Source organism: Manis javanica, chromosome 7 (genome assembly GCF_040802235.1).
Source record: "Manis javanica isolate MJ-LG chromosome 7, MJ_LKY, whole genome shotgun sequence".
Lineage (NCBI taxonomy): Eukaryota > Metazoa > Chordata > Mammalia > Pholidota > Manidae > Manis > Manis javanica.
Genome location: NC_133162.1, coordinates 94,745,160 through 94,769,305, shown reverse-complemented (window position 1 = coordinate 94,769,305; position 24,146 = coordinate 94,745,160). Strand labels below are relative to the sequence as shown.

At 50.5% G+C, this 24,146-nt stretch overlaps 1 protein-coding gene across 3 annotated transcripts in view; it reads left to right on the top strand.

Moving 5' to 3' along the window:
- GLI2 (GLI family zinc finger 2) overlaps positions 1-24,146 on the top strand; it is a 274,888-nt gene that overhangs the window by 175,793 nt on the left and 74,949 nt on the right. The window lies entirely within an intron of this gene.

Genomic DNA, 24,146 nt, shown 5'->3' with positions numbered 1-24,146 from the left:
CTGTAGGAGAATTGGTGTATCAATACCCCAGCTCCCTCACCATACCAGTGGGTCTACAGAGGCTCCCAGAGTGTTCTGCAGTGTTAAGCCTAGTTGTCCAGAGTGGTAGGTAGTGTGCTGATGCTGATGGTTGGCCTCCTTCTCTTGCTTGTCCCCGTGTCCTACAGGTGGCCTTTTGCATCCAAAATGAACCCCTTACACTCTTATCTTTGTCTCCAGGTCTGCTTCTGGGCCCCCAGGTTGATGCTGCTTCTCTGGCAGATACTGTGGACTTTGTCAGAGGGAGAGCTCCACACTAACAGTGGAGGGAGGCTGTTTCCTCGGCCTCAGTCTCCTCATGTGAAAATGGGTGTGATGACCCCTGTCTCCCTGACTTTATGCCATTTGGCACACATAGGTATATCACTTTTCTGACTCAGGTATCTTGGAGCAACTGTCTTAGATATTTCAGTAGCCCAGCCTGTCCCCAAGTAGTTTGCAAGGAAGGCTGAGTTGCCATGCTAGTGGGGGCTTCTATTTCATGTTTCTATTTTAATTTTTGTTCTTGCTGATGGATAGAAGTTGTGGGAGAAGGGTGGGCTCAAGTTGACTAATGAAACCCAGCTCCCCAAAGGAAGGAGAATTGTTCTCAAACTGTAGTGGGTCCTGTCCCTCAGTGCCTCTCCCCAACCTGGAGCCTGTGTGTGGTTCTGGGACAATTAGGATTCTTGCTGGGTGCTCACAGCCCCCACCGTCAAGTCGCACTTGAAGGGTCTTCTGAAAACTGGTTCCTTTCTGGGAGCATTTATAAGAGATTTCTCATGGCTCATTTCCCCTATAGAAAAGTGGGAATTGTAAGTCTTACATAGCTCAAGAAAGAAAGTGAAGAGAGTCAGTCAGAGCCAGACAAGAATAAGTTAACAGTATTCACGGCAGTGTCTTGGGAGGAATCACCAAAAAAGAAAGAAGAAAAGCTAAACACAAAACCAACTAAAAAGAGAAAAGAAAAACTGAGCAGACTAAGGAAAGATAGACAGGAGACATCCAAACTCTGGGCCCACGCAGTTAAACAAAGCAGGCAACCGTTTTCTGAGTCTGTGGGTGCATTCTGCTTCCTTAGCCCAGGCCTTTGCAGGCTCCGTCTGGGGGAATATTTAGCAAAGCTGTTTATTTTACGTAAACCCTAGTAATGACGGAGCCTGAGGGGAGAGGAATTGTGTGGGGCTGACAGCAGTGTGATTTAGTGACAAGCCACCTGACCCCCTGCACCTCTGAGCCTTCCCTGCAGAATAAATTCACGTTCTTCCACAGCCCTGCATGTTAATCACCTCAGAAGGCCAAGGCCCGAGGGAGGCCCACTTGTGGGGAAAGAAGTTTTGAAAAGAGGTGGCTGGGGTCTTCCTGGAGGCTTTGTGGCAGCTCCAGCTGAGTTTGGAGCACTCATTCATGTTTCCTTTCTCTTTCCTGTTTGCCTGAAAATCCAGTGGAACCAGCCGTCCTGGTTCTTCCCAAGCATTTACCTGTCCCCCAAATCTGTGCACTTTTGAATGCAAAACTCATTTATTTCTTTATGCAGTTTCGGTGGCCGATGCTTATCCCCCTGGAAAGGAGAGCTTCCCTTTGTTCCCCCTGGAACAGAGAGCTTCCCTTTGAAGCTGCCAGGTTGACACAAGGACTAGGTTTTAGCTGTGCCCTCCAACCCCAGTTCCCGGAGGTTCCGCTTTGTCCCCTCGCATGCCTCCTGTTCCCTGTGCAGTTCCAGTATGGGCTCAGTGCTTATTGGTAGGGGCTGGGGCTCTACTTCCATCAGTTTTGATGATTCTAAAGCTACATTCTGATCGGGACGGGAGGAGAGAATGTCAGCACTATCAGAGAACTGCCACTGAGAGAAGGCAGGGGGCAGGCGCCAGCTGTCTTTAAGCTTACGCACAAATAAATTGGTGCTCCCCCGTCTTGCCTCTTTCCTACTTTCTAGTGTCTCAGGGACACCTCCCCAAGGACGTGGCTGACAGTGAGGGAGGGGGCTCCCCAGCCAGGCCTTGGCTTCCACAGATGCCTCACAGACCCCATCCTCCAGGCGGGCCTGAGCTTCCCTCTGCCTCCATGCCAGCAGATCTCTCCTTCTGAGAAACTGGGAGGAAAAAGACAACACTGATGATGAAAAACAAGACACATGAAAATGCAAACTTGGTCGTAAGTGTGAGCAGAACAGTTTCGCTTGGACTCGGCATGGAGGGAGTTTGTGAAGGAATTGGCAAACATGAGGGAAAGAAGGGGAAGTTAAACATTTTCTTTTTAGAATTGGGGTGAAAATGTGATCTGTAAGAAATAGGTATTTGTCACCAAGTTTGTGCAAGTGGCTGGTACACATGGCCCCGTGTGTCTGGGAAATAGAGGCCTGCTTCTAACTACTGGGCTTGCCAGGCACACACCCTCCCTCTCCTCTTTAAAACAAGTTCAATCCCCTGGGACTGTTGAGGTTTTTCCAACTCAGACACCTCATATTTGCAAAGGGTTATGAAGTCAATATCATTCCTTCTCACCTCACCTCCTGGTGGGACAGATGGGCTCTTCCTGCACATTGTATGGATAAGGGACTGAGCTCAGGAGATTCACACACGTGAGCACCAGCAGCTATGCCATGTGCAGGTGCACCAGCCTCATTGGTCAGTGACTGCCTTCTCCCTTCTTCCCCCCACACCCGACCCTTCCTCTTCCCAGCTGAGGATGCCTGGGGGCCTTGCCCCACCCCAGGCTTAGTCCCAGACCTCCTGGAGCTGAGGTTCAGTGGGAGAGTATAGAAAGCCACAGGCCCACAGCATTAGAAGGCTGTTTGGGGTCTGGAGGGAACCCAGAGGGGCCATAGCCTCCCTACCTGAGATAGGGGTGGGGGTGGGGATGGGGGATCAGGCAGGACTCAGGCAGAGGAGGAATGGAGTCTAAAGATGTAAGTGTTAGCCAGGCGCACCAAACAGGGTTGGAGCTGGTGGCCTTCCTGTGCACAGGATGAACCTCTGAAGGCAGGTAATGTCAGCACCATGGTCAAAATTTGCAGAGAAAAACTGCATCACCAACAACTGACATTTTGCTATAAAGGTGGGAGTGTTAACAGGTCTCTGTTTCCTTTGAAAACCATACATACAAAATGCTTTTGAAGCCTCTCTCTTTTGCTCTCTTTCTTAAGTAGTCCCCAGCTTGGGTATTTATCACTCAAGTCACTAGGAGCTAACTCCTAATGAGGTTTGTTTATTCATTTTGACCCTATGTGGTTCTAGAGGCAGCCTCCAAAAATGCATGTGGTTTAATAGGGTCAACTAAAAAGAAGAGATCAAAGTAAAGAAAAAAGGGATTATGAAATAAAAACAAGCCGCAGTGGGGACCAGTGCTTGTCAGGGGGTGGGAGCTGGGGAAGAGGGTGTCCCCCCACTTCCATCCTAGGTGGCCTGTGTAAGAGTTAGGGTGAAGGGATGGGAAAGAGTCTCTACCCACTGTCCCATGGGCAGAGGCCCTGAAACATTCCAGGGGAGAACAGGACTCTCCCCCACTGGGCCACCCCAAATACAGTGCTCTCCTCCACAACACCTCTCCCAATAATACCCAGAGAAGCCTGTTGGTCATGTGCACCCAGACTTCCTGGACCTGTGCGAGTGGGCCTCAGCAGGGGGAGACCCCCTGAGTCTGTCCCTGTGGGGGCAGACAGGGCGCCCCCTTCCCACCCTGCGCCTCTCTCTCTGCCTGGAAGGTGTGTGCTCTGCTCCCTCACTCTGTACAGATTCTTCACAGTCTTAGGGAAGCATATCTTCTCTCAGCCAGGGTACTTCTGCTTTCCTAATAAGATGTAAATATAAAGTTTAAAAAATAATAAAGGCAACCAAAATAAAGACTGGGCACAGGGTTTTGAGGAAAGGGTTTCTGTTGGGTTTCCTTTGGGGTGACACCTGCTTGGCACTTTGTGAGCCTTTCTTGCTGGTGCTGCTGGTGTCCCTCGTCTGCAGGGAGCAGTCCCCTCTCACCTAGAATCCTTCACCTGCATCACAACTAAGGTCACTTTATATGCACTCACACATCCCACAGCTCTGTTTTTGGAAAAACAAAAAACAACCAAACAAAACACAAAGAAAATTTGCTCTTAGGCTTTGTTGTTAAAATCTGTAAACTCAAGAAGGCAGGTGACTCCCTAGAGCCTCAGTTTCCCTGCAGGTACAATGAGTGAGTTTGACTGATGCACTCAAACGAAAATATCTTTGATCCAATACATATATAACTTGATTATCTCTTTAGGGCACTTTTCTTACCTAGTTTTATGAGCCTTTTCTTACCCAGTTTCATGAAATCGTCTAATAATTCCACCCAGTGGAGTGATCTCTTACTATGCTTTTGACATTAATGTCATGTCCAGTTAGACTGGCCTTGGTGCCAGTCCTTGGGAATTTCACCTTTCCAGATTCCAGTTCAGAGGAGCAAGTGCGATGTGGTTTTGCCAGTGAGGATCCCCTTTACCTGTCTAGTCTTTTCTTTTCATCATTGTGAGATATGGCATTCCTAATTAGGGTAAAGTGCAATGGCATCCTGCACAGCTATATTAGATTAAAAAAAAAGATTGTCCATAAAGAAAATCATTCCAATCCTGTGAATTTGGGATTATATTTTCCCTAGACATTTGCTGTGTTTTCAGAGAAAAGTAAATATCTCTGTAAACATGTTGTATTTACAGTGAAAAATAATTATCTAAATAAATATCAAGCTTTTTAAGTTGGAGCACTTACAGAGGTCAAGGCAAACAGATATAAGCGAGGGCTTCCCTAACTCAGGGGTGTGCATTCCCATATTTGCTCTTAACTATGGTGTGTTTGTCTTTCTTTCCCCAGCATGGAGCACAGAGCCTGGCTTTAGGGAAGGGAAATGAACATTATGGCCCATCACTTTACACAGAGAGCTTCATTTTATTACCACTTAACCCTGGGTAGTAAGAATTTTTACTACCAGTTTTTAGATGAGGAGGCTGAGGCTCAGAGAGGTCGAGTAACCTGTCCCAAATGACACAGCTACACATTGGTGTGGTGGATCTTTCCCTAGCCTAGGATGAAAGAGCAAGCTGCTGTACCAGTACATGCTCGTGTTTCAGAACAGCTCTTTTCGAAGCCCAAAGCCAGAGCAACTGTCAGCTCAAGGCACCTCCAGAGATGGGGCAAACTGGAAGGGTCTGTGATGGAAGGGTGGGGGTTCTCTCCACTCCCTCTGGTGTAGGTTGCCTGCCTGCGCACACATCTATACCTCTCACTAAATGCTGGGGCCTTGACTGGAACCTTTTCCAGGTGGTAAGCCTCACCCTGCCAGGAGAGCACTTTCCTTGGGCTCATTGTGAGTGAAACGGCAGCTGGGCCTCATTTGTGCATTTGAGTTTTACAAGCGTCCATCTCGGTGGGAGATGGGTTTTGCAGATCCCTGTAATATAGAAGCAAACACCCTAGGGTAAGAGAGAGAACACATTTCTTTAGGGGCTTGCTTCTGAGGGCTTCCTTTTTTGGAAATGTGTGTGCACAGGGGCACACACACACACCCTCACCACCCATTCCCCAGCTGCAGCTCTGCAGGGCAAGTGCTGGAGGATGGATTGGACAACCCCCAAGCATGCTCTGGGCTGGGATCATCCCACTCCAGGGCCTGGAAGGCCACGTCGGCCATGTGGGGGCAGCCTGCCCTGAACTGAGGGCCATTGTCTGAGCTGCAGCAGAGACTTGGGAGGCCGCACTCCACAGCCCACAGGCCCACTTTCTGCTCAGGCCAGGCTTGGACTGAGAATAACAGTTTTCTCTTTCCCTTCTGCTGAGTAGGAATGCCAATGCTGCTCTTGCCTACGTTGTGGCTCCTGTGAGGGTTAAGTGAGGTACTAGATGAAAATGTGCTTTAGAGATGAAGCTGGCACAGTGAATGTGACAAATGCACACTGTTTTTCTTACTGGTGTCCAGCCCAGGTGTGCACTCTCAGCAGAATGTAAGTGACTCTGAGAGGGGAGAGTGGCCCTCTGTGGGGCATGTGCCATGGCTCTCCAGCAGCTTCAAGTCCTAAGAGGCTCATAGCACACAGGTTGCGGAGCTCCACCCCCAGTTCCTGCCGCTCAGGGAGCTGAGGATGACGGCTAGCAGTTGTATTTCTAATCTTCTCCCAGGGGCTGAGAGAACTCTGGGAGAGTTCTCTCTCCCAGAGAACTGCCCTGCAAAATTTGCTTTGCTTTCGGCCCTGAGACAGGCAGGCAGGTCCTCCTAGGGAGCTGGATATAAAACAGGTCCCTGGCTTGCTTGCTGCTCCCATCTTTTCTTTTATTGCCTTTTCTTGTTCTTTCTTTAACAGAACATATCCCTTAAACCAGTGCTTCTCAAACTTCAATATGCACAATTAGTACCCCAGGAGCTTTATGAAATTCAGCATCTGAATTCATAGGTTGGGGTGAGGACTGTGATTCTTCATTTTAAACACACACAGGTGATGTCAAGGCTGCTGGTGCTTGGACCACACTTTGAAGAACAAAGGCCTAAAAGTGGCAACTTCCCCATATTAATGTCACTCCTGCTCCACCAACCCAATCATTGTTTTCACCGTGAACCTTCAAACCAACTCACCAACTAGCTGGGTGACTCTGTGCATAGGATCTGAGCACTTGCAACCTTGATTTCCCCTCTGTATAGGAGAGGTGATAAACTAGGTCCCATGAGGCTTTTGTGGATTAAGCAAGATGAGAGAACAGAGCCTACTCTCTTCGAGGCTTTGGATAAACATTTGCTGCTCTTTACCCAAATGCCTTGCATTCACAGCCCCTGAGGAAAGTAACCAAGGGGTGTGTGTAGTCACAGTGTTTCAAGAAAGTGCAAGTCAATGCTATTGAGCAGTTCACTGTGGATGGTGGAGTGACTCTGGGGTGGTCCCAATATCTGCCAGTCCCCAAGTTCAGATTTAGCGTTGTGCCTTGAGAGCGATGAGTAAAGACCCACCAGGACCTTTATCTGGTCACTCTTATTCCTTCGGACTTTTCAAGAATTTGAAATCATTTTTACTTTTCTTCTTTACTTAAGAGGGGAAAGAACAGCCTTTTTACCTGGTGGGTATAAATCCTAGCTTTGGAAGTTTACACCAGCATGAGTCCTTTCTCAGACACGCACACACTTATCCTCATCTCCAATGCAAACTGTAAACATTTTTTACATGTGTATTTTCTTTCAAAATAAAGCCACTTAAGCTTTACCAAAATAAGCCACTTACATGAAATTCACATTTGGCAAACCTCTGTCATCCATGTTTTACTGAGTAGACTATTGTAAATTAAGTGAACTCACTGGGTTTCTTTTTTCCTTTCACCCAAATGGTTATGGAAATAGAGCTGCAACTAAGTAAAAGATAAATTATGACTGGATGTAAAGAGGCATCATTTAAAAAGTGTCAGGATACAATTGGGTTCTTAAAAACCATGCAGAGCTGCTAAATTCACATGAAAATTGAGTGGTGAAGGATTGCCTGGGGTGACAGCGTCCTTGGCATTGATTTATCCCATCTGTTTGGCCAACCCATTACTTCAGACCCCTGGGGGAGAGGCAGCATCCACTGGGGAGGACCTTCATGGCCCTCTGGTGAGCACAAGGAGAGCAAGGGGTCTGCACAGACCCTTGGAGAGACATAACGCCTATAGAACCTGACTTCAGAAAGGAGGCGTCAACAGAGAGTGTGCCCTTATTATTTACGGTAAAACCTTTGCAGCATCATCTTGAAGGTTGATTTTAGAGTTAATTTTAACCGCTTCCCCTCTTGACTGTTTGGGCTGACTACAACCATTTGTTATTATATTTCTACTGTGGTCAAATTTGCTGTGCCAGTACTTTTCACCACTTAGGTATTTACCCAGAGTAGATAACAAAGATGAGATTCCTGAGTCAAAGAGTATGAGTCCTGGGATGTATTACCTAATTATTTCTAACAGTTATTTCTTTTATACACCCTTTCCAGCACTGGTAGTCTCCGAAAAAAATCTTGCTAATTTTTTTACATAGAAAATGAGATTATTTAATTTTCAAGAAATCAAGATGTTTTTGGTATTAAAAAAGAGAGAAAGAAGAAAATACTTGCTCAAAGAAGTATTAGGCACTGCAGAGACCCAGTTTGGCAGTGCCTTGCTCTAGTCAGCTCATGCGGGCTTGTTCTACATCTCTCCCAAATGCAGGTTGAGGTATTACTCATTGCTAGCTTGAAATAAGCCATGTGAGAGCATTTACACCATGGAAATTGGCAAATGCTATGAGCCAGGGCTCCCACCTCCCCTGCAAAACTGGTTGTTAGTTAACATTATCAGCACACCACAGCAGTCACTTAGCACTTGGTTTATGGGAGCTTGCTGATAAAACACATAATAAAAAGAAAACCCACAGTCTAGTAGGAAGAAAGAGTGCTGGTTAATAGAAATTAACACTCCGTGATGAAGGGCTGTGTCTTTGAAACACTCCTTCTCTCTAAGTGGAGGAGGAAACGTCCCCTTCAGAGTTGAGTATTCAAGGAAGGCTTTGAGGAAGAATTAGAACTTAAGGCTGTTCTCTGAGAGTGTACAGAATTAGGAGGCAGGAGGCGTGAAGGCTGGGAGGTGCCGTGAGTTCAGGAGGCTGTCAGGAGGCCCTCACTTCTCATCACTGATGATGGCTGAAATGGAAATTCCAGCTGGTGCCAGGAACCTGGCTATGACATTACATTACCCAGAGCCTCCTGGGGTCAGTGCAGCCCACCCCCCACCCCCCTGCCCACCTCCACATCCCTCCTGGTGAAGGGCTGTGGTGGCAGGAGCTGTGCACCTCCAGTTCCTGGCATCTGGTTCCCATTTCATCAGAGGTTAGAGTTCACCCTCAGCAATCTACAGCGTGTGTGCATTTCAAAGGAATTGCTTAATTGGTCCCCAATGCTGGGCTTTTCTTCATCTCCCAAGGAGAAATGAGTTTTGTTGCATTGATGCATGGGGGAGGACAGGTGGAGCTTGGGAGTGTATTAGGAAGTTGCAGAAGTTGTTCATTTTGAGACTGTGTAATAAGTGATTCAAGCTGAGGCAGGGGCAGAAGTGAGACAGAAAAAACGGCTGGCAGAGGAGGGATTTATTGAGGCCAGTTCTTGGCAGAATTTCGGGGCTAGACAGCTGGAGAGAAAATATTCAGGGTTTGGTTTGGTTTAAAAAGACAGTTTCTTTAAACTGCCCACCCTACCCAGCCTCATGGTGGTGGATGCTGGGTGCTGGCAGCCCTGCCCCGAGAGGCCTCAGGGGGAGAGCTGGGTTCAGCTCTCAGTTCTCCAGACTTTTCCCACAGTCTTCTGCCTTAGAATCTTTGGCTTTGGCACAACTCAAGACAGCAGGTTGGTTGAGGATGTGTGAGAAGGATCAGCCAGCATGTGTGAGTCAGACTCAGCCCTGCTGGACCTTTGTGCCATTCCGTGTCTTCATTTCTGCTGTGGGAGCTGTTGTCCAGGGCTCTGTCCCCACTGGAGATAAACAAAGGCACTGGAAGAGCTGGCAGTAACAACCAAGTGACGATGTGCCTTCCAGAACCCCTTGATGCTCCCAGTTCCTTGCCTCCCTCTTTTCCTACTGACCCCACATTTGCTGCTCCCAAAGGATCCAGAGGGGTTATGTGGGAGGGCCAGGAGGAGCGGGAAATATGACTGGGGAGAGCTCTGGTGGGCCAGATGTCAGGGGCTCACCGAGGAGGTGGCTGTGCAGGGGTAGTGGGAGGTGAGGCTGAGGAGAGGTAAGTGGGGAAGAGGAGATCACTGGGGGTGCGGGTGGGGGGAAGCAGCCCTCCTTGGCTCACCTCAGTCCAGGAGCAAGTTTATCCCGTGAGGACAGCCATGAGCAATGGGCACAGCTCTGGAAGTGGTGCAAGTGACCAGGAGGACAGATGGACTCTGCCTGCCTCGGATTCTGGAATGTGCTAGGATCTCCTGAAAAGTGAACATTTCGGGAACAGCAAATATCCCGCCCTCACCTGTAGAACAGAGATGGTGAAGGAATTTCCTGTGTGTAGAAGCCATTCATTGGCTCGTTCTTTCACTTGTCCCTTGAACACTGTGTGTAGCCCCAGACCATTCCTCCACCAGGGGCTTCCAAATATGACTCGTTCAAAGGGAAAGGCAGGCACCTGGCTGTGAGGGCATTGACAGTTGGCTCTCCACAGGACCAGGCAGGGTTCAGTTCTCTAGCCACTAAATAAAGAAGTGCACATCAGCCTGGCACCTTCTGGTACAGGGTGGAATGTCCGAGTGAATGTGCAGAGCAATGGGGTGGCCTGCCAAGAGGAGACAGGACTCGCCTTCAGAGGACTGCAGCTGTCTTCAGCACCAGTGCCCATTGGAATCCCCTGGGAACTCTTAAAAACTTGCTGTCTTGGAGCCCACCCCAAAGATTCTATCTCAGGTTGCTCAGAGCTGGGCTGGATATTCGCATTTCTAATTCCCTGGTGTTTCTAATAGGCTTACAGGGCCTTTGATCCCCTGACACTGAGAAATGGGGACCTGAGGGGTGCATGATGGCACCCCTCCATCTGCCCCTCTGCCTGGGCCTCTGCCCCTGCAGGGAGAGGAGGGAAGTCATCCAGCCAGCAGGGCAGGAAGTAGGACAGAGAGCCCTGAGCTGCAGGCTTTCCCTCAGCCATTAAAGTTTATTGTTGCCACGGACAGTGATTGAAAAAGGCTTTTTGCAGGGCTGAAATGTGCGCAATGAAACTTGCCAGTTGATACCGACACAGGGCACTTATCTCATAAAAATATCCTCCATGTCAAAAGGTTTCAGTAAATGTGCCTGGAAGTATTAGCAGTCATTTCTCCCAGCCTGGGGCTCCCCTGGGGCCTGCATGAGGGGCTGTAAAAGGGGACTCTTAGTTCCTGAAAAGGAGGAGAGAGTGGAGGGAAGGAGGAAGAAGGGGAGGGAAAGTTCAAACTCAGCCTGCTTACCATCAGCGAAAGTGCCAGCAGCCCCAGTCTGAGTAGGAGGGTACCTGTCCCTTCTCATCCTCCTGCTGCTGCTTACCTTGGGAGCAAGTGTGCGGACAGCCAGCTAGGGCACGAGGTTACATTTGTGTGATCTCACTGCCTGATCCCAGTGACGCTTCAAGGGAAGGAAGTTATGTGGGAGGAAACTGAGGCTCAGAGAGATTAAGTAACTTACCCAAGGTCACACAGCTAATAAGTGGTGGAGCCAAGATTGAGAAGCCAAAACCCTCCTCTTTTCAGGAAACCGAGAACCTGGGGTAAGTTCTCACTGGGAGCTGTGTGGCTACTGGAGGCCCAGGCTGATCTGGGCAGGCCGCTGCCACTGCCCTATACTTGCTCCAGGGCCTGGGCTTGATGTGCAGCTCAGGCCAAGGAAAGGAGGGCTCTTCAGCAGGATTGCAAGTTTTTCAAGGCAGGCTCTGGCTTCTGTTGCCTCTTTTATTCTACTACAGACCCAAAGCGAACTGAATACATAGCAGGTGCTTGTGAATCGGGCATTGGCTGCATCCCTAAGGTCACCGAGGACTGATGAGGGAGTGGGCTACACCATCCCCTGTACATGTCCCCCAAGGTCCTATGCAGGTGTCACCCAGCTCATTCTGCCCCCACCCTTGCTGACCTCTGATTACCTACTGGGCCCACTACTGGCCTGGATGGCAGCATGCAGCCCATGGGTAGGATGGCACTTCTCCCTGTGGAGGCACTGTGCTCACCATGGGTGGAGCCGCCTGTCTGCTCAGCTTTCTGCAGTGGCATTCACTTGGAAGCTGAGTCAGGGCTTTGGCATCAGCAGCATGGTAAAGACAGGCAAATCCTGGGTGTGGTCTCCAATAGGAAGTCAGGAGTTTGGGCACACATGGTGCTCCTGACCCGGGAGAGGCAGGGGTTGCATTTCCATACACTTTCCTCTTTCCTACATGTGGGTGATAAGGCTCACTGGGCAAGCCAGGCAGGGAGCCCAGTGCGCTGGGTACAGACCATGGAGTCGGCCCTCTTGCGCTGTATGCCAGGCAGGCTGGATCTGGAACAGAGCACCCAGGACCCAAGTTTGCTGACCAGGCCATCAGCTTACAGATTATACTCCAGTGTCAGAAAGTACTAAGGGGCCAGGTGAGTACTCCCCAGGATACAGCTCACCCCTCCTCCTTACACACTCACTTTGAGCAACTCTTTCTTACTCGGGTTCCAGCCACCAACCAGTGTTTCCCAGATCACAGCCTCCCCTATGAGCTGTCCCTGGCTCTGACCTCATTTCTACAACTAGGCCCTGGAGGTGACCAGCTGATGCTCCACAGGCATCTCAAACATAGCATGTCAGAAACCATCCATTTTTTGGGTGCTCAAAATGGCTTTTCTCTCCTGTGTCTCCTCTCATAGTTGGGACACCATCACCCACCTAAAACCCAAGTTAGCACTCCACCTAGGATGTTTGAGCCAGCTTCACTATTCGCTCACCCCCACACCTGCTCAACACTAAGTCCTGCTGGCCTGGCAGCCTGCATTGGTCTGAGCCATCCTCCTCTGCCCCCGCTGCCCTGCTGGGGGCTCCCCATTCCTCACCCCAAGTGTTCTAAAGTTTCATTTACCTCCTTGCCTCCAGTATCTTCCACACCCTACCCTCCATGCCCTTGGACATAAAATGCAAATCTGACCCTGTCACTTCCTTGCACAAAACCTCCTGATGCCTCCATATCACCAGCAGACTGATGTGCTGTGACTGTATGGTCCCTAGGACAGGGGATGCGCCAACCCCACCCCTCACTGCTGCCTTGCCATTGGGTGCTGTGACTACGCAGAGCACTCCTGCTGTTTCTCATCTCTATGCCTTCCAGGGCCTCTCCTCTGCTCACCTATCGCCTGTTGACCTGTGTGTCTCCTGCTGTCTACAAGATCCTTGAGACCAGGGCTGGAGTATTTTCCTCCTTGTATCCCTAGAGCAGAGTTGGGCTGGGGAGCTGAAGGCATGGGCTGTATAGTGGGGGAAACAGAACTGGGAAGTGGTAACCCCCAGTGACTCTGATCGGAAGTGGCCTTCCTGGGAAGATCCCCTAGTGCTGACTTATGCATAACCATGGAGAGTGTACTTTCTGTGCCCAGAGGCTTCTGCTTCTCCATTATTCCAGCCAGCCACACTCTAATAAGAGAGCCATCATCATGGATGGGTGGAGTGGAAAGGCAGTTAAGCCTCAGGTTCTAGAATCACAGCAAGGTTCAGATCATCCCATGGCAGTTCTCACTGTGTGATCCTGGACAAGTTACATACTCGTCAAGCCTCAGTTTCCTCATCTGTGGAATGGGGGTGGTGACAGTTCCTCCCACATAGGATTGATGTGAAGAGCAAATAAACATGAATATCAAGTGCACAGAATTATGCCTGGCATCTGTCATTGTATGTCATTCAGTTAATATCTTTCAGTTTTTACTGCTGTACTGCTGGGCATGGGCAAACAGTATTATCACTCTCATGAGCAATACAGATGGAAAGCTGCTGCCCTCCTGCACATATATTGATCCTCTTTCATAGTGTGCTAGAAGGGTGGCTTCAGGATGCTGGAAGGTGGCTTGGACAGCACATCAGGGCTTGGGTTCATGTGTGACCCACATGATTGGCTGCTAAACCTACCCCACAGCTCTGTGGGCTGGGCAGGGCCCCCTGTAGTGGAGCACCATGCAGTGGTAATGAGGTAAAGCCCTGATCTGAGGGTCTGTTCACACAGCCAGCTTCAGCCTGAGTGGGGCTGGGCATAGGAACAGGGGTGCCCAAGACCGGCCAGAGCTGGGAACAGGGACATGGGCTTCAGGGCGACTCCTCTGCCTGCACTTGGCAAGAACATGAAAGCGGCATTCCACCTTCCCTCCGACCAGCAACTCTGTGGGGACACCTTTCCAGAGCCTGTATCTTTGGAGTATTTGGTCTGCTCCACCCTTCAGGCTTGTGCTCCATGGGTCGTTCACGGAGTGGGTCCCTCCTGGCACCTGGAAAGGAGCATGAAGCCATGGCCTCTGCATTAGACTCTACACATTCGAGAACTGAGAGGTGGGAGGGCGCTGTGACCAGTGTAGGCCTAGTCCAGGAAGGGAATGGCTCCCCCACTGAGATGTGACTGTGTCCTCTGTGGTCCCCTGGCCTCAGCCACTCCCCACCAGTGTGCCACACATGGCATCTGAGCTATGGTTTGGGGGAAACCAATGTTACAGAAACAGCTCCTTGCTCTGGCTGGTGTCACTCCACTATGGAAGTACATTTGGGATGAGTGATTTGCTTTGGGAATTTTATTCTGCTGGAAAGAAGAGGAAATCAGCCTCTGGGTAGAGCATCGCTTGGCTAATGGCTGGTGGGGCTGACTGCAGAAGCAAGATGGAAGCTGACGAGAGTTCAGGTTACTGCTGAAGCTACCCTCCTTTCTGCCCTCGAAGTGTGTCCCGACCCGTGAACGGAACCAGGATGCACTCTGGTGCAAGGCTTTCCTGAAGTCCTAGCCTCCAGCAGCATGGCTGTAGGCCCCCGAGTCACCAGAAGAGCATTTCGGCTTGGCCTGTGTCATTCCTGCTTGGGAATATATGTACTGGGACCTCTTGACTGGCTTGGTGTCAAAAACCCCACAGGGTTGCCCATCAGAAGTGCCTCCCAGTCTTGGGCAGCTCCCAGTGGCCACTCCCAGATTAGCCGGACCCTGAAGCCTTTTCCCAACTGTGGCCCTACCATCCCCCACTCCAAGCTCTGCTCCCCTCCCGGCTGGGCCTCTGGTGGTCACTGTGAGGCCAGCCCTACCTAGTCAGTTCCATCCCCCTGCACATGGCTCTGTTCATTTCTGTGACTTGCCTCTTCCAAAGTGCCACCTGGAGGGAAAGACTCAAGGGGTCTGGAGATGGGACATGGATTTCATGGTCCCAAACCCAGGAACCCAATGCAGGGAGGTGTTAAAACTGCAAACCTCCATTTGTGGCAGGCCTGCTATTACGTTGTACGTACCACCTCATTTAAGCCCATTGTACACATGGGGATCCCAGCTCACCCCAGGCCACCAGCTGGCCCAACAAGGTGGTGGCAGCACAGCCCTATGAAATAGCTCATGACTTTAGTGATTGTGACAGCTCTTGCACATAGGGCATCTGAGTGTGTGCGTGAGTACCAATTTCATGGTATATAGGGTTGTCCATCCCATTTCCCACTGGGTCTCCTCAGAGCCACTGATGATATCTGCAGTTTTCCTGCACTGTGATTTCCTCCTTCCAGCTGACCTGTCCCAACCCCAATCCCCGTGGGGCATCTGGTCCATCCACCAGTAGGCCCTTGCCCATCACAGAAGTTTGTAATGCTAACAGGCAGTTTGGGGTCTGTGGCCAGCAGGCCTGAGGCAGGGGTTCTCATTCCTAATCAAGGGATGCATTTTAATTTATGCAAATGGAGGAAAGATGGTGGCAGGGAGTCACAGACATCCATCACCCCATTTCCCAGCACATAATTCATCAGCAGGGCCTTAAAGATAATACACTTTTTGTTTAAGGCAATTACTTAATCTTGACAAACTCCTGTGTTAGTGGGCTATTAGTGGGGCCTATCATTAATCAGCACAAAACCAGGTGGGTGCCTTCTCTGAACTGCAGTTGCTCTTGGGGACCTGGGATGGCCCTTTGCCATCCTTACCAACCTGATTACAAGAGCAGCATGCTAACAACGAGCATCAAGCATGTGCTGTGGGGACACCAAGCCATGGGCAGGAAAGGGCCCCCCATTTTTAATGCCAGTCAGCATGCTTCCCAAGCCAGGCAGAATGATCCATGGGGTTATTAGCAGGCACTGAGAACACAGCTGGGGAAAACAGATAACCCACCCATGAGTCCCTCCCTGACTTGCCTTCAACTTTGCTGTATCCCTGGGAACCACTTAGAAGCTGCTGCACAAGATACCCCTTCTGTTTGGGGGGTTGCATCCCTTTTGGAAAGGCCGTGGTCAGAGTGAAAATACCAGGTCTCCTCAAGGTGCTCTGCACCTCCTGGAGTTTTTTGGCTGTGATGGCTCCTTTCTGGTCACACATGCTTCTTCCCCATCTATCCCACACTTGTGGCTCTGGTTGCACATAAGCCCAGCCCCAGGCCCCCCTGACAGGGGAGCTGGCACCTCAGAAAGACCCTGGGCTCCCCTGTGGCCTCACCATTTATCTTCCGATCCCAGGGGAGCTTTCCCTGCCTGGCCCAACTGTAAGGACAGGGGCAGGATTCCTGCAGATGGGTGTGGGGCCCTGCTGTGGCACTGATGAGCTGCTGATTGACCCTGCCCGGTCACTGAACTCTGAGCCTCAGGCTCCTCATCTATAAAATGGGGGTGATGATAATGATCCATCCCTTGGCATATGCTATGAGGATAAGATAGTTCACAAATGTCACACACTCAGGAAAGCCCCAGCATGTAAGCCTGGTACCTTTATTGTCAGAACCACTTCTGTTTGCAGTCTCTGGGGAGGTTCCCAGCTGAGGAGCTGAGTGCTGTCTCTACTACAAGCATTCTGTCAGTACTATGGTGTCTATGCTTCTGCTCTGTCTCCACAGCCAAAACTGCTACTGCCCTTCAACTACTGCTGTGTCTGCTGCTACTCTGTACAGCAAGCCTTTCAGTCTAGGTCCTAAATTAATTTATGTAGAATATCGGCAGAACCCTACATCTTTTTCCACAAGTGAGAAAATGCTCCCACTCACTATTTATTCACTGACTTGCTCACTCTGCACATGCTTCCCGCTTCCTCTGTGCCAGGCACCAGACTCTGGCTTTGCAGAAATTGTGTCGAGAGCACACCTTTACCTGATTTGGGGAGGAGGCAGAAGAAAGGTCCAGGAGGTGTTCTAGAGGAGGGCATGTGAGATCTAGACTTGTTTAGGGCAGTCGAGCTGGTGTGATGAGAGGGAAGGGATGTGGGGGAGGGGCTTCCAGACAGGATGAGCCCTGGTGGTGGGCTGAAATGTAGGAAGCAGCAGGGGCTCTGTGGGGTCAGCAAGACTGTCTGTCAGACATGAAAATATCATAGGGCAACATCAGGAGAGTGCTGGGGCTGCGCTGGGCTTTGCACTCCATTCTGCAGGTGATGGCCAAGACCTGGGGGCCACCTGTCAAGCAGTGGGATCCCTCCCTGGTTCCCCTTGCTGCGGTGGAACTAGACCCACAGAACAGGGCTGTTGCCCACAATGCCTTGAATGGGACGAACAGGCCAGACTTCTGTTGGGTTTGTGGAAGGGCAGCTCTGGTTTCCACAGCCCAAATCATATAGTATGCGGGAGTTTACCCCTCGATTTTAAACCCAGTTTATTTTAAAGGAAGTGGCTCCATCTGCTTTTAATTCACACACTTAGTTCATGAAAATATTGTTTTGTAGGTTTTTTGATTTCCAGAAGCCTTTGGAGATTTTTCCCTCTTTCTCACCCCTTACACAGTCTCCTTTTAGGAAACCAGACTCTGGGCCCTGCCCAAGGCCTGCAGACTGGGTCATGAGACCATGTTTTCTGTGGCTCAGTTGTTCCTCCAGCAAAACAGGGAATAGGCTTTCCCCAGGGGTTCTGTGGACTGGCCTCCAGTCCCACTTGTGGACCTTCAGTGTCCCTGATTAAGGGAAGCACTGTGTCCACCACTGGTAGTGGAAGGACATGGGCTGAAATCACTGTTCAGTCAGTGAGGTCCAGAATCACCTGGAGCCAGTGCTGCCTGAGGAGCCAGGCCTCCAGAAGTGTGACATGGCTGGGCCAGTGTTTCGCCACAGCCCTACCCCACAGGACCACATCCATGCAGTTTGCCTTCTGAAGGTCACCTCATTGTCAGAAGGTCTTAGGAGTACACACGCCTGCTGCCTTGTTTAGGAACGCCTATCCACATCTATGGGGAAGGCAGTGGGTAGCAATCCGGGCAGAATTCAGAGTGGCCTGCTGACATGTTCTGCCCTGCCTTGCCCTAAGGGGTCAAGGGTGTGGAAGGAATGACTCTGGGAGCCCCTGCAAATTGAATGAATGGAAGCAAGGAAGGAAGGGAGGGAAAAAGTAATAACTATGTGTTAACTGCTTTATTTAAGTGGCCAAACAGAAGTCATAGGGAGCTAAGATTCAGCAGTGGGGAAGGACTGAGTTTTGGGGAGAAGACTTATCACCCTGTTTGATGTATCAGTGGGACTTTCATTAAACTAGACTAGAATTCCGTAAACAAAGTTCAATAATGACAGCTGGTTTGGCTGTAGTGTTCAGCAAGGCAGCTAGGAGCTACATGTGGCTGCTGAGAAATTCAGGTGGAGTTGTTGGTGAAGTTGGCAGGTGAGCCTGTGAAGAGCCAACAAGATTCAGGGGAATGTCTGTGCAAGTACACCTGTGCAGTGCTGGGTTCACGCAGGAATGCTCACACCCATCCTGTGCCACCTGGCCCCACCTGGCCTCTGTGACCAGGTGACGGGGCACCAGCTCGAGGATCACTTTCTTCTCCACACTCCTGGGCTGAATTTATGCTTTCTGAAAGGTCCCTTGGAGATCATCAGGGGAGACGTTTGGAGCCGCAGTCCCCTAAAGCTTAAATCTATTATAGATTTTAGGGTCCTGCATACTACTTCCTTTGAAACAGATTCTGTAACCAAGACAGTTTTCAAACTAAATCAGGCTTGATCTCCTCAAAGGTTTCTTTTGGTTCTAAGATTCTCTAATACAGGACTCCACTTGTACCCCAACTGGCTGGCAACCATCCCATCCCTGAGACAGTGGGATCTCCCCAATCTCCCACCCCAGACTGAAGGGCAGGACCTCCACGGGGAAGGCCATGCTAGCACTCCTGCTGTGTGCCTGCTCTGCACAAGCTCTGGACACAGTAGCTTGCCTCTGCTTCACAGACCCCTGATGCAGGTCCTGTCACTATCCTCATTTTACAGGTGAGGAGACTGAGGCAAGGAGGGTTGAGTGAGTCCATGGTGGGGCCAGGCTTTGCTGCAATGTCAGCTGCAGCCTTGGGGCTGGTACCACAACCCACAGTCTCTGGCCCAGGTCCCTCCTGCCTTCTGTGGCCTGCTCCCCTTACCTCACCCCCTGCATCTGAGGGTTCCTCCATCATTACAGGCCTCTATAACAATAATGCCACGGACTGGGTGCTTCAACACAGACATTTATTTCTCACAGTTCTGGAGGCTGGCAAGTCTGGAATCAAGGCACCAGCAGATTTGGTGTCTGGTGACGTCTACTTCGTGGTTCACAGATGTCTTCTCACTGTGTCCTCACATGGTAGAAGGGGCAAGGGAGCTCTCTGGCTCCCTTTTACAAGGGCACTAATCCCATTCATGGGGGCTTCACCCTCTTGTCCTAATCACCTCTCCAGGCCTTACCTCCAAATACCATCACATCAGGCATTAGATTTCCACCTCTGAATTCTGAGGGGGCAGAAACATTCAGCCTATAGCAAAGGGGGCAGATCCCAGGGCTGTGCAGGCCCCTTACTGTGTAGGCCATGTGGCGCTTGAATCTGGCCCTCCACATGGCATTTGGTTGGGTACTCTGCTAGTGCTCAGAGTATGTGCTTCTCTTAGGGGGCACTCCTGCCCACTCCACCCCCAAGACCACCTTCAGGTCACTGCTCTGTGTGGAGTGGCTTGTGCCCAGTGCTCTCTCTCTTTCCAGAAGCTATTTTGTCATATTTTGTCAAGCAACACCTTCTTGGAAAAGCCAACCCACAGCTCTGCTATAGGTGGTCTGCACTGATGGACCCAGCCGAGGCCTTAGTCCTGCCAGCCTCTGTATGGGGGTAGGTCTGACTGTCAAGCAGCCTGAGCTTCAACCCACCAGGCACCAGGCAGCTTGTGGTGTTGGAATTTCCTGTCTGATTTTAATTATTTCCCTTCTTCCCTTCTTCCCCTTTCCCCCACCCCAAGTGAGACAGTAACGCTTTGTAATTGCATTTTGTGGAGTCCCATTTAGGATATTACTATTCTTTTTAAGTGCTTCCTGGGAGGCAGTGCCCAGGCATCAGGAGGAGCCTCTGGAAGCCTCTGTCCAGGGCTTATTATTGGGAATAATAGTCCCATTTGCATAAGGCCTAGAAGCATACTTGCCTGGCCACTGTGAATGAGGTGTTCCTGGACACTTTCATGCCTCCTAGCTCTGATGCTTTGGCCCGTTACTTCATTCCTGCTGGGAGAGGACTTGCCATCTGAGTGCACACATCTGAAGGGTTGGCCTTTGAAACTATCCAAGTTTCCAAATGGGCTGAGGCTACTGCAAGCAAAAGGAGAGATGCATGGGCAGCTCTGCTATTAGTTCTAGAGAAGGCTGTGAGCTGCACCTTGTGGGACCCACAGCTAGTGCAGGTCAAGGCCATGTTAAAGAAGGCAGTGGGTCTGAAATACAAAGTGTCTGAGTCCCTCGGTCACACCCAAGTGGCTGAGGGAGGGAGAGTCTACTTTCTTATTTGGAGCTGATGCTATCATTTGCATATCTTCTGGGAAGCCTTTAGCTCCACTTCCCCAAGGAGTGGGTCTGGGATCTCCGCAGGTTTGGGAGAGAGCGGACAGTCCTGCTCTGTGGAGAGCCCAGCTTCAAGGGCAAATACATAGACCTTAAGCCCTTTGCCATGCAGGCAATGAGCTGGTATCTAGCATCAGCTGAAGGGCCGGCTGATCTTCCGTGTTCACTGGGACACAAAATAAAGGTCCAGTCACCATCCCTTCCCCATGTGATTAATATGTTTCATTTTGCAAAGTGTCCTCTCTTTTTGATTTCCTCCAGAGAACAAGTTTAGTTCCCTGGGTTAGGCATTCAGAGTAGAGTTGAGGATAGTGATCTCTCTCTCTGTTGGGATAGGGAGTCCTCCCCAGAGGTGCACTGGTCCAGGGCATCAATCCCCCCTTGCTTCCTGGAGGGAGAGCTGGGTTTGCTGTGGGACATTGGCTCATAAAAGCCATCCCACCCTCTGAAGCACTGCCCTCCAGTACATAGGAGGCACCACCTGCCTGGGACCTAATCACACCGTCTTCTGCTTGGGCTTCTTCTGCCACTGATGTTCCCAAGAGCTGAGTTACTGCTGCAGCTCAGAGCAGTGTGGCTGAAAGAAGAGTAGGAAGGGATACAGTTTTTTAAATTCACCTTTTAAACAAATCCACGGCTATGTTCACCAGAACTATCAGGCCACCCGTGAGTCCCCTCACCTGTTTGTCTTGGCCATCACAGGCACAGACACCAGGGAAAGAATTGTGGAAAACACTGGAGTTTTGAGTAGCCAGCCTGAGCCTCCTGCAGATGGGCCATGTGGGAATGGGGGTGGCAGTAAGTAGGGATAAATTTGTACAGGACCTTTCCTGCAACACCCTTCTGCCTGCAACCCATCATTTCTGCCCATCCCCACCCTAATGCAGCACTGTTTGCAAAGAATGCACATCTGTGGTGGATGCCACAGCTGGCTCCTGTCCAGTGCATCTTGGTGGTATTTCCACCAAAGATTAGGAAAAAGGTCCTGTCGTGACCATAGCATTGAGGCCCTTCACATCTTTGAGATTCACAGTGATGAGGAGGGGAGCTGCCACTTACTGAGTTCCTGCTGTGTGCCAGACACTACACATATGCTGCACAGCAGTGGGGCTGTGTCATTCCTATTTTACAGATGAAGACATTGAAGCTTGGAGTGCTTGTCACTTGCAAGCCAGTGACAAAATGTGTTCACACTCAGGTCTATCTGGATTTACAGTTCACGTACTTCCTACTCCTGCCCAAGCTCCTTAGACCAGGGGCACAGGTTATTCCCCTTAGGACTATCATTTGACTCAAGTACAACTCAGGAGCAAGCAGATTTCAATCTAGCTGTGAAGTTCACTCTGCTTGACTTCAAGCCTGCCCATCTGCCTTTTCTCTCTCTACACTAGCACCTTTCTTCTCTGAAGATACAGGTGTCTCTGGCTGCCTGGGTCCTTCCACAGGGGGAAAGTGATCTGGTGAAGTCACCTGCACTATAGTGCGAATTTGTTTGTGTGACTTTCCAAAGATATGTTTGCCTTTAAGAAAAGTAATGAAATGAGTGCTCTGGAAATTACTTAAGATGCAAGGAATTATAAGGGAAAGGAATGTGATCAATAGTCATTAAAGGGGAATCCCAAGGAGAGTCACCCCTTGAGAGAAATTGGAAGCCCGGAAGCCTTTCCTGGCCCTCCAGAGCCAGGCCAAATTAGAATGCCTCCATTGTAACTTATCAGAGGTACCCTGGAGCCCATCTGAGTGTCCATGACTCGGCCATAGCACTGGCCTCCTGCATGGCTGGGCCAGCTGCCCAAGAGAATGGGGTTCCATGCCCTTCCCTGGCCACTAGCCTCCCCCAGGGCCCACGGGTGGCCCTGAGATGTGTTTGTGCCTCATCATTTCCTTTATGGAAATGACCACGGTAACTGGAGACCTTGCTCATGTCTAGCAGCTGGACAGCCCCGAGGGCTGGGGTGTCCTCAACACACGCAGCCTCCCTGGGAAATGGTTTTCACTCCACTGGCCTCTCCAGTAGTGGGCCAGTCTCCTCAGCCCTTCTGAGCACAGTCCTCAGGGCAGCACCTCTGTATCATGGCAACACATGACTTCCTCCAAAGAGAATTCGTCTGGCTGCTCACGCAGCAGCCTGCTCATATCTCAGTGACCCAGTTTTCCCAATCCTTTGCCTACACCTGCTGCTGCCCCCACCCCAGGCCTCCTGCAGTGCCGCAGTGCAGGCATTGGTGACCAGGGCTGAGCTTGCAGGGCAGGTCCCTCCTTGCCCGCTCCAGGCCCCACTCACTTTCACAATCACCCGAGGACATTGCCCCCACAAATTTCCCCTCACCCCCTGGGACTGCCATCTAAGGAGCTTTTGGCGTTTAAACCTTTGCACAGGAAAATTCTGGGTTTTAAAAAAAGTTCCATCATGCCACCATCCTCTCAGCCTTTCAGATTGTCCTAGGTGCTTCCGCACAGGATCACTTGCATTTTCTTCAGGGGGGAGGGGCGACCCATAGACCATTCCCATCATAACATCTCTTCCTCAGTAACTTAAAAAGAGCCGTTTCTTTTAAATGGCATATGGTGTGTGTGTGTGTGTGTGTGTGTGTGTGTGTGTGTGTTCTCTTTCTGCCGGAAGGACATGATTTAAGTTTGAATTTTTTTAACTTAAAAAAGAGACCACAATGAAAACAATGTGTGGAAAACTCTGTTCACTGTGTTGCTTGAAGGCAGCTCTTCTTCATGTGTATCTTCCTGTTTCTCGGGTGCTGCTGACGGCCTCTGAAGCAGAGGATGCAAAGCCTCAAGCTGGGCTGAGGGGCTCTGAGCAAAGTGGTCGCCTCTGAGTGATTCCCCCTGGGGCTCATGTGGCCCATGCTAGGGTGGAAGAGTCCTGAGGCCTCAATAAGCCAGGTCAACTTTCATTCCTCAGTTTACCTGATGTGCAAAGTTGGCCCCAGAAATGGTTGGGGGTAGGGGTGGTTGTCCCACAGTGGGCTCAAGAGACGGGGCCTGTGGCCAGTGGGCTGAGCAGATTTAGAAGGGCCACTGATCAGCAGCAAGTTGTATAGATAGGGCCACAGGGATGAAGTGGCACTGGAACTCTGACCTTTCTGTGACCTGCTCAGGGATCCCTCCTGAAACCTGTGTGACACTGTGGGACATGGGTGAGCTGGGGAGTGGGTGACCATTCACAAACACCAAGATCTTCCTGGTGGGAAGGAACTTGGAATTCATCTACTCTCCATTGTACAGATGGATAATGTGACACCCAGAGAGAGGCTCACATTTTCCCAGTCCTATGGCCATGTAGTGGCAGGGCTAGTCTGGGATTCCTGGTCAATGTGCCCTGCCCTCCTACCACACACACCCTGACTCTATTCATGTGGCCTTTTGAAAAGTTTAATCAGAGCATGTAAATCCCTGGGCAGACCCCCCAGGGGCTTCCAAATTGCCCAGAAAAATAACCCCAAATTTCTCCCTACAACCCACCTGGTCCTATAGGACCTTCTCTCCTGCCTTCCCCACCTCTATCTCTCTGCTCAGCCTTTGTGCTGAAATCACCCAGTTCTAACCCAAGCCAGGCCTTTCCACTTGCCATTCCCCCTACCTGGAGTCCCCTCTCCTCCAGAGAGCCCTACCCTACTCCCCCATTTTACCCAAGTCCCCTCTCTGTTCCCTTGCCCAGTACGGTTTC